Source organism: Stegostoma tigrinum, chromosome 29, assembly GCF_030684315.1.
Source record: "Stegostoma tigrinum isolate sSteTig4 chromosome 29, sSteTig4.hap1, whole genome shotgun sequence".
Taxonomy (NCBI): Eukaryota; Metazoa; Chordata; class Chondrichthyes; order Orectolobiformes; family Stegostomatidae; genus Stegostoma; species Stegostoma tigrinum.
Genome location: NC_081382.1, coordinates 30,604,577 through 30,614,504, shown reverse-complemented (window position 1 = coordinate 30,614,504; position 9,928 = coordinate 30,604,577).

Below are 9,928 nucleotides of genomic sequence, written 5' to 3'. Positions count from 1 at the left end.
TGGCTAAGTTTCACACATACCCTACACTCTAGTTTCCTCAGATAGAAAGGCACCACGATTTCCAAAAAAATGATCAGTGACTGAAAAAAAGTTAATTATCTACAATATTGTATCTTGAACTGTTTTTAAATTCAGAAACCAACACTGGCATAATTTCATTCCATTCCATTCTCAATTCATCTTTTCCTGGCTGATTTGCTGAGAACATCAGGAATCCATCCACTTAAAAGAAGTTACTTTATCCAATTACTCAGAACAGACAACATGTAGCTAAGCAATATAGCCTAGAGGCCAAATTCAATACTTTGGGCTGGATTGGCTGATCTCAGATAAGAGACAAAAGTCACTTCAGCGCACAAGGCAAGTTAATCATAGTTTCCATTCTTGTTTGCTACTGAAACATACAAAGACTTCTAGGGAGCTTCACAGGGTAGATCCTGAGAAGTTGTTTCTCCCTGTGGAATGGTCTAGGACCAGACATTCTTTATTTCAAAGGGAATGGAGAATGAAAGTAAGGAAGTTTTGCTAAAATGAGACAAGGCATTAGTTAGACTACAACTGGAATAGTAAACAGCTTTCAATCCCTGGTCCAAGGAAATAAAATACTGGTATTGGAGGAGTCCAGAAAAGTTTCAGTAGGCTGAGCACACAAATGAAGGGGCTGTTTTATGAGGAGACGTTGAGTACATTGGGCCTTTACATTGTGGAATTTAAAAGATTGAGAGGCGACCAGTTGAAACAAACAAGTCTCTTCAGGACTGACAGTAGATGCAGAAGAGGTTGTTTCCTGTGTGGGACAGTCTAAGAGTGTGGACATTATCTCAGTATAAAGGGATCAAACGTTGAAGATAGAGAGGAGGAGGAAATTCTTCTCTCAGACAGTGAATCTGTGGGATTCGCTACCAGAGAGGGGTGTAAAAGTTGGATTATTACATGTATTCAAGGTTAAATGACAGGTTTTTAAAAATCAGTAACGGAATCAAGAATTACGGACAAAAGTCGGGAAAGCTGAGATGAGGAATATTGAATTATCTAGGTTTAATAAAATGGAAGAGCAGACCCAGTGGGCGAAATGGCCTCCCTCTGCTCCTTCAGTGTAGGATCTTACAGAATAGTATCAATGCTAAAATGTCGCATTTTGGGAATAGTTGAAATCAAGCAAGATTCTGTTATTTTAAACAACTCCAAGTCTGAACCTCGTTCATCTTCATCTGGTGATCTTCTGTAATGATCAGAATTCTACTGCCTCCGTTACTCATTCTTAGTGCCTGCTGCACAGCTATGACCATTATACAACCCTGTAGGATATGCTTGACAATAGCACTTCACTATCATGCAGCTTTACTTTGGTTTTTGAACTATATTTTCTGAAAATATTGTAACCAGGATTCTTGTCTGGCCAGGAGTATATACACATACAATAACTGCTTACATATAGTTTCCATATACTAATCGGGGGGAGGGGGGATTGATTAAAGGAAGGAACGTTAAAAATTCAGAAAGATTCCACTATTTGGAATTTGTTTCTTTACTGCTGAATTGAAGAGGGTACAATGGTATAATGCTTATTGCACACAGCCAATAATCCAGAACACCTGTAGATACATGATGGCACGAGTTCAAATTTGATCTTGACATGTGCGAAACTAAAATTACAAAGCAAACAACAGCAATAGCAAGCATTAAAACTTATGATTTACTGACTCCTTTTAGGAAGAGGATTGCTGCCTTAACTTGGTTTGATGTTCAATTCCAGTAATGTGGTTGACTTTTAACAAAATAATAGTGAGTCAATCATTGAGAAAATAACTCACCAACGGCAATTGGAGAAGGGAACTAAATCTTGACAGGAACATCACATCCTTCACACATAGTCATTCATTAGGTATTCTCTCAGATGACCACTCTGGTACCTTGTGGTATTTGTCACCTTTAATAGTTTATGTAGTATTGGGTAAGGATTGTTTTGAGTTCACCAGCTACCACTCCTCACCTGTCTGTGGTCTAAATGTTTTGTGGTAGAGGATATGTCACTGTACAGTATCTGAAAGGCACTGGATCACAAGGTTTATTGCATGACAACAATTAGTACAACCACAGTTAGTTAGACATAATCCCTAGCATTTAGGGAGTACGTACCAACACATCTCCCTCTCACCAAAGAGGGAGAATAGAGCTGGTTGTCTCCAGCCACACAGACTTGTCAGTAGAGAGGGTGGAACCAATTTAACATGAATATTGGTTCAGAAGGAATTAATTATTGTTCCCTCAAAAAGGGAAAAACTTATTTTACAGTTTTTTCATGTTAGATTCACAAAATTTCCACCCAGTTTTTTGCTGGTGGTTTTAAATCACTGGGTTGAAGTAGATCAAGTTACAGTGGGCAAATACTCCAAATGCTTAGGAGAGTCAAAAAAAATTTAATATTTTCATTGTGGAATGAACCCCAAAAGAATGGAGGGATTGTAATTGACATAGCCAAACCAGGCAAAAAAACTGAAACATTTGGAACTCAACACAATTGAGCTGCATGCTAAATTTAGGACTGTTGCAGCACAATGGTACTGTCCATACCACTGGGCCAGGAGACCCAGGTTCAAATCTTACCTGCTTGATTAGTGTCATAACATCCCTGAACAGGTTGGCTAGAAAATATTCAGTACTCTACATTGAAGCTCATGCTCAAATAGAAGGCTAGGTCTCTCCAAGAAAATGTTTCAGGAAGTTAAAAACCAATCATAACTTGGAATATGAATTTCACACCAAACAGTTAACCAGCTGATGGGGTTTCTTAGATCATGATAGTGTTTTAAATCTTATAAAGCTAGATCAAGTGGATCCCAATGATTTTACTCCTTCAGTTTCTCCTGTTTTATACTGGGCATAGTTGCTAACCAGCATATTTCAGCTGAATTTTTATGCTGCAATTGACATTTTCACTCTAGTTTATTATTAGATATGTCTGTGACCCTCTTTAGTTATGTATTGCAAATATAAAAGTTTGACCCACTTGAGTGCACGTGCATTAACTCTCTCAGTATAGGACACAGCTTTTTCAGGGCTTGAGCACGTAAGTCAAGACTGACACACCAGTAATGAAAGAGTCCTGCACTGCTGTTCTTCAGACAGCAAGGGCCTTACGCTCTCTCGGGTCAAAGATCCTATGGCACTGATTTGACATACAGGTGAGTAATTATTGCTCAATCCACATTACAATTACAGATTCTGGCTGTTAGCATATCATTGTTGTGGGAATTTTGTGTGCTCATTAACTACCACGTTTCCTATATCACAACAAATGACTCACTTCAAAAATACAGCATTGGCCGTAAAGAGCTTAGAGACATCCCTTGGTCATGGAAAATACTGCATCCATACGTGTAATTTTTTTTTAAAAAATGACATAAAAAACACGCATAACCGTGAACTATTTTTCTTTACGAATACAAACCTACCAACAAGCCCAGATCTGAATTGTAAATATTTCATGGTGTTAGATTCTAACCCGCCCAGATTAACCTATAAACCATGACAAAACCTGCTTAATGAGCACTCATACAACCTATTACAGGGAACTAAAATAAATACCTACAAGCTCCGGATGGATGACACAAACCAACTGCTGGAACTCGCTAATGGAGTATTTAATCTGCACAGCTGCAGCCTCTTCGCGCCCACGGGTTTGGTCTAAACATCAATGTTGCAGACTGTTAATCTTCTCTTTCATTCCACTCTTCTAATAGACTGAGCAAGCAGGTGCATTTGCAACCTGTAAATTTTTTTTCATACCAAAGACCTGTGTGATTCACTCAAGCGCTAGAAGATCATATCCTTCATTCATTTGTACGATATGGATTGCCGGCTCTCACTATTTCTTTCCTTGTGCCCGCATTTCGACAGGTTTTCCTTTCCCAAATTGAAGCAATATTACAACAAAAGCCACTTGTCCAGATTGTTTAAATGTTTCAAATTTGGCCACATTTTCATGACAATTAAAACATTCAGAAGCACTTAACAACTGATTAACTATAAATGCTATATTCCTACATAGCAAATGTAATTGTGCTATTTAACATTTCGGTCTTGGTTGTTTTAGCATCGAAAAATCCCATTTCATTTTTGTTGTTAGCGTCCTAGTTGTGACGCAGGTCAATGTTTTTGTGTGTGTAATATAGAAGGGGTTGTAATTTAGTTTCCTAGCCCTCTCCACTTCAAAAATAAAGGAATTCGGAAACGCATTACAAGACACTTAAATGTAAGTAAGCTACCAATATGCTTTTACTTCGAGAGAAAATAAATCAGTAAACATCTCCCAAAAGAACGTTTTGTATTTGAGACTTAAGTATTTCTTCCAACGGGAATCATCACGACAAGGGCCCGCCATTGCTTACAATCTAAGCAACAAAAGTTAACAAAAACAACACTGCATTTGGAAAACGAGAACCTTATTGCAAAAGAAACATGGTTTTTGCTTCAATGCAGACAGAAGCTACAGGAAAGGCTCGCTATCTCAAGTTTTCAATAAATATCACTTGTTACGTAGCTATTACCACATTCCTGTCTTGTCAAACGGTGAATTTTGCAACGTACAATATTTCGACATCTCATTCAACCTGGAACTACAGATTGTCAACTAAACATGCTTTTTTATGGTGATACAATAGAAACAACTGGAATCTTTCTATCAATTTAGTAGTACTTTAGATGTCTCCAGGTGCTTCACAGCAGCAGAATCAGATATAAGTTATAATTGGAGGAAATACTTTCTTCACAGCTGTTTGCTGATATTTCTATCATCAGTTCATATCTTTGTATGTCACTAGTGAGTTTTGAGAAGATTTGTAGCTCAGGTTGAGGTTCTGGATGTGAATTTGCTCGCTGAGCTGGAAGGTTAGTTTTCAGACGTTTTGTCACTTTTTTTTATTTGAAAAAATATACTTTATTCGTAAGATGTACAAAAAATAAAACATATTTATACACCTACCCAGTCATGCAAGCCGCACCGGGTTACCCAGGGGGTACATACACCAACTAAAGAAAAAAAACAAAGAAGGAAAAAAAAAACAAAGCAAAGAAAATACCCCGGCAGTCGTCACTCCGCACAGTCCCCGTTGGCCCCCTGACCAGTTGGGGAAGGCGCCAGCTGGGCCCAGTTACCAGATAGGGCCCTTTTTTTCTATTCTGGACGAGGGGTTTCATACCATGGTCTTTCCCCACCGCGCCTTGGCAGCAGCTGCCCCAAACTTTCGCGCGTCCCTCAGCACGTAGTCCTGGACCTTGGAGCGCGCCAGTCTGCAACACTTGGTCGGGGTCAGTTCTTTCAGCTGGCAGACCAGCAAGTTGCAGGCAGACCAAAGAGCGTCTTTCACCGCATTGATGATCCTCCAGGCACAGTTGATGTTGGTCTCGGTGTGCGTCCCCGGAAACAGCCCGTAGAGCACGGAGTCCCGCGTCACGGAGCTGCTTGGGACGAACCTCGACAAATACCACTGCATCTTCCTCCAGACCTCCTGCGCATAGGCACACTCCAGAAGGAGGTGATCGACAGTCTCGTCCCCCCCGCAGCCACCTCGAGGACAGCGTGCGGTGGCGCAGAGATTCCGGGCATGCATAAAGGATCTCACTGGCAGAGCCCCTCTCACCGCCAGCCAAGCAATGTCCTTGTGCTTGTTTGAAAGTTCTGGCGATGAGGCATTCTGCCAAACGACTTTGGCAGTCTGCGTGGGGAACCACACGACGGGATCCACCCTCTCCTTTTCCCGAAGGATCCCGAGGATACTACGTGCTGACCACTGCCTGACGGCCTTGTGGTCAAAGGTGTTTCCTTTCAAAAATTTCTCCACGAAGGACAGGTGGTACGGAACGGTCCAACTACTCGGAGCGTTCTGCAACAACGAGGCCAGGCCCATCCTTCGCAACACTGGGGACAGGTAGAACCTCAGTAAGTAGTGACACTTGGTGTTTGCATACTGAGGATCTACGCACAGCTTGATGCAGCCGCACACAAAGGTAGCCGTCAGGGCGAGGGTGGCGTTCGGTACGCCCTTTCCCCCATTTTCCAGGTCTTTGTACATGGTGTCCCTGCGGACCCGGTCCACCTCGACCCCCAAATGAAGTGGAAGATGGCCTGGGTGACCGCAGCGGCGCAGGTCCAGGGAATAGGCCAGGCCTGCGCCACATACAGCAGTACCGAAAGCCCCTCGCACCTGACAACCAGGTTCTCACCCGCGATGGAGAGGGACCGGAGCGTCCACCTGACCAGCTTCTGCTTCAATTTGGCGATACGCTCCGCCCAAGTCTTAGTGCATGCCCCAGCTCCACCAAACCAAACACCCAGCACCTTCAGGTAGTCTGTCCTGACGGTGAAGGGGATGAAGGAGCGGTCGTCCCAGTTCCCGAAGAACATGACCTCGCTCTTACCCCTATTGACTTTGGCACCCGAGGCCAGTTCAAACTGGCCGCAGATGTCCAGTAGTCTACTCACCGACCGACGATCGGTGCAGAAGACGGCGCCATTGTCCGTGTACAGGGAGGTCTTGACCTGAAGGCCTCTGCTGTCTGGGATAGTCACGCCCTTCAGGCTCACGTCCTTCCTGATGGATGCGGCAAAGGGCTCCACACAGCACACGAACAAGGCAGGAGAGAGCAGGCAGCCCTGCCTGACTCCAGATCTAACAGGAAAACTGTCTGATTCCCACCCGTTGATCGAGACTGCGCTAACGATGTTGGCGTAGTGCAGCCGGATCCAATTGCGGATGCCCTCCCCGAACCCCAATTTGGAGAGGACGTCCCTCATGTAAGCATGAGAGAACCTGTCGAAGGCCTTCTCCTGGTCCAGGCTGACGAGGCAGGTGTCCACCCGCCTGTCCTGCGCGTAGGCGATCGTATCCCTGATGAGCGCGAGGCTCTCAGCGATCTTCCTGCCTGGCACAGCACAGGTTTGGTCAGGGTGAATCACCGACTCCAGGACAGACCTGACCCGGTTGGCTATGACCTTGGCCAGGATTTTGTAGTCCACGTTCAAAAGTGAAATGGGACGCCAATTCTTAATTTCTTCCCTCTCCCCCTTCCTCTTGTAAATGAGGGTGATGATGCCCTTCCTCATGGACTTGCACATTTCCCCTGCCCGAAGCGCACTATCGTACACCTCCAGCAGGTTCTGGCCGACCAGGCCCCACAGAGCGGAATACAGCTCGACCGGTAAGCCATCGCTTCCAGGAGTCCTATTCCTCTCCAAGGACTTGAGGCCTCTGGTCAGCTCGTCCAGGGATATCGGCCGGTCCAGCCACTCCCTCGTGCCGTCGTCTAAGACCTCCATGATAGACGACAGGAACGACTTGGAGGCCGTGCTGTCTGTGGGCTTCATGTCGTACAGTCCGGCATAGAAGGATCTGCTGATCCTCAAAATGTCGGGCCGAGAGAACGTCACCGAGCCGTCGTCCTCCTTCAGCCGGCTAAGCACAGAGCTCTCTTTGTGCACCTTCTGAAAGAAGAAACGCGAGCACGTCTCGTCCTGCTCCACGGAGTGGACCCTGGACCAAAAGATTATCTGGGAGGCCTCCACGGCGAAGAGCGAGGCTTGCTAGCCCCTCACCTCGTGGAGGTCCTCCGTGACATCGACCCCCATCAACTGTAGAAGGAGCAGGTTCTGCACCCTTTCCTGGAGTCGCGACAGCTTTCCCTGCCTCTCTCTCGCCTTCCGAACACCCTTGAGGACAAAGAACCTCTTGATGTTCTCCTTCACCGTCTCCCACCAGTCACCTGGAGACTCAAAGAGGGGTATCACGGTTCTCCAACCGGCGTACTCCCTCTTAAGCTCCTCGACGTTCTCTGGGGTCAACAGAGTCGTGTTGAGCTTCCACGTCCCCTTGCCGGCCGGCTGGTCATCCTGTAAGTGACAGTCGGCCAGCAGGAGGCAGTGGTCAGAGAAGAATACCGGCTCGACGCCGCTGGACCTGACCGAGAACGTCCGTGACACAAACAGGAAGTCTATCCTTGAGCGGATAGACCCATCTGGCCGCGACCAGGTGTATCTCCGCTGCGCTCCGTCTGCAGGGGTGCTGAAGACGTCGAGCAGCTTGGCGTCCTTCACCGTGCCCATTAGGAATCTGGACGTGACGTCCAGTTGACTCCCCCCACCCGCTGTCCCCACACCGGATCTTCCATCTGCATCGATGATGTAGTTGAAGTCTCCGCCTAGGATGACCAGCCTGGACGTAGCCAGCAGGGGTGGAAGCCCCTGCAGGACGGCCTACCGCTCACTCCGTACTGCTGGGGCGTACACGTTGATCAGCCTCAGGGGAGCGTTCCTGTAGGTGACATCAGCCACTGGAGGCACTCCCCCCACCACCTCCTGAACTTGAGAGATGGTGAAGTTGCGCCCCCGCAGCAGAATAGCCAGGCCCGAGGAGCGACAGTCGTTACCCCACGACCAGATCGAAGGCCCACAGGTCCAGGCGCCTGACCATTTCCCGTACCAGCCGAGGTGCAGTATCCCGCACTCCTGCAGAAACAGGAGGTCCGCTTGATGGTGGTCAGGTAGGCCAACGTGGATACACATCTTGCAGTGGACCTGACACTGCGCACATTAATGCTCGCAACTCGTACCCCCATTGTGGGCAGTGACCGCAGTACCCTCCCTAGGTCTAAGGTCCAGCCCCTCCATCTGTCCCTTCATGCCCATTGCCCGGGCTAACTGCTGGACGCTCTCCGGGCTCAGGAAACCGTCCGTGCTGCCTTCCGGGTGGCATCCCCCCGTCAGGGGTGCGGAGGCAGGAGGGTCCACCTCTGGGTCAGGCTGAGGATGCGCTGTTTCCTCCTTCCCGCCTGGAAGTTCCGGGGGGTTCTCCAGTGCCCCAGCAGCACTTGACTGGGTGTCGGAGGGAGCCTCAGGACGCCTCCCGTCACCTGGAAGTGTGGTGCTGCTTTCCTTCTCCCTCAAGATCTTTAACTTCTGCTTCGGGCGGGCCCTCTCCGAATCCCCCTTGTCAGAGGAGCTCTTATAGCCCCCCTGTAGCTGCCTCTTCCCGCCTGATGGTTGCGGTTCCTGGGCCCGTCTACGCACCTTCCTCCTCACTTTCCGGACCGTTGTCCACTCCCCTGGGTCGCCTGTTGCCGCCTCCATCGACTCCGGATTGTCGGGGGGGGGGCGGGAGCGGAGCCTGCAGGGGTGCTTTGCTGGCCTCGGGCCCATCCTGCAGGGCTGGGCCCTCCTGCACGACCTGGCCCTCCTGCACATTAGTGGGGTCCTTGCTGGGCCCTGGTGCCTTCCTCTCCTCCGGGGGTGCTGGCCCCGCATTGCCCCTGCCGGCGACCTGGGCGTAGGTGGTCCCCCGCTGCGGGCATGCCCTATAGAGGTGGCCCGCTTCCCCGCAATGGTTGCAGCTTTTCTCTTGGGGACAATCCTTTGCAAGGTGTCCCTCCTCCCTGCAGTTCCTGCAGATGGTGGCTTTGCAGTCGGCCGCCACGTGACCTGACCTACCACAGGCATGGCAGACTTTAGGTTGCCCTGCATAGGTCAGGTAGCCCTTGCTCCCGCCGATTGCGAAGCTGGACGGTGGGTGTATGACATTCCCGTCCGCGCCCATCCTCAGCGTCACCTTGACCTGCCTCTTACTCGTCCAGATGCCAAAGGGGTCCACGATGTCAGTTAGGTCCCCTTCCACCTTCACATACCTTCCGAGGAAGGTCAGGACATCAACTGCTGGCACATGTGGGTTGTACATGTGTACAGTCACCATACGGCTCCTCTGCGCTGGCATCACAAACAGTGGGACAGCGGTCAATACAGAGAGGGGGCCCTCACCTCCTTTCTCCTTGAAAACCTCCAGGAAGCGCTCACAAAGCTTGGCACTCCTGAAGGGCACGTCATAAAAACCTCCTCCGGGGAAATCCTGCAGGCAGTAAATGTCCGCAGCAGCGAACCCAC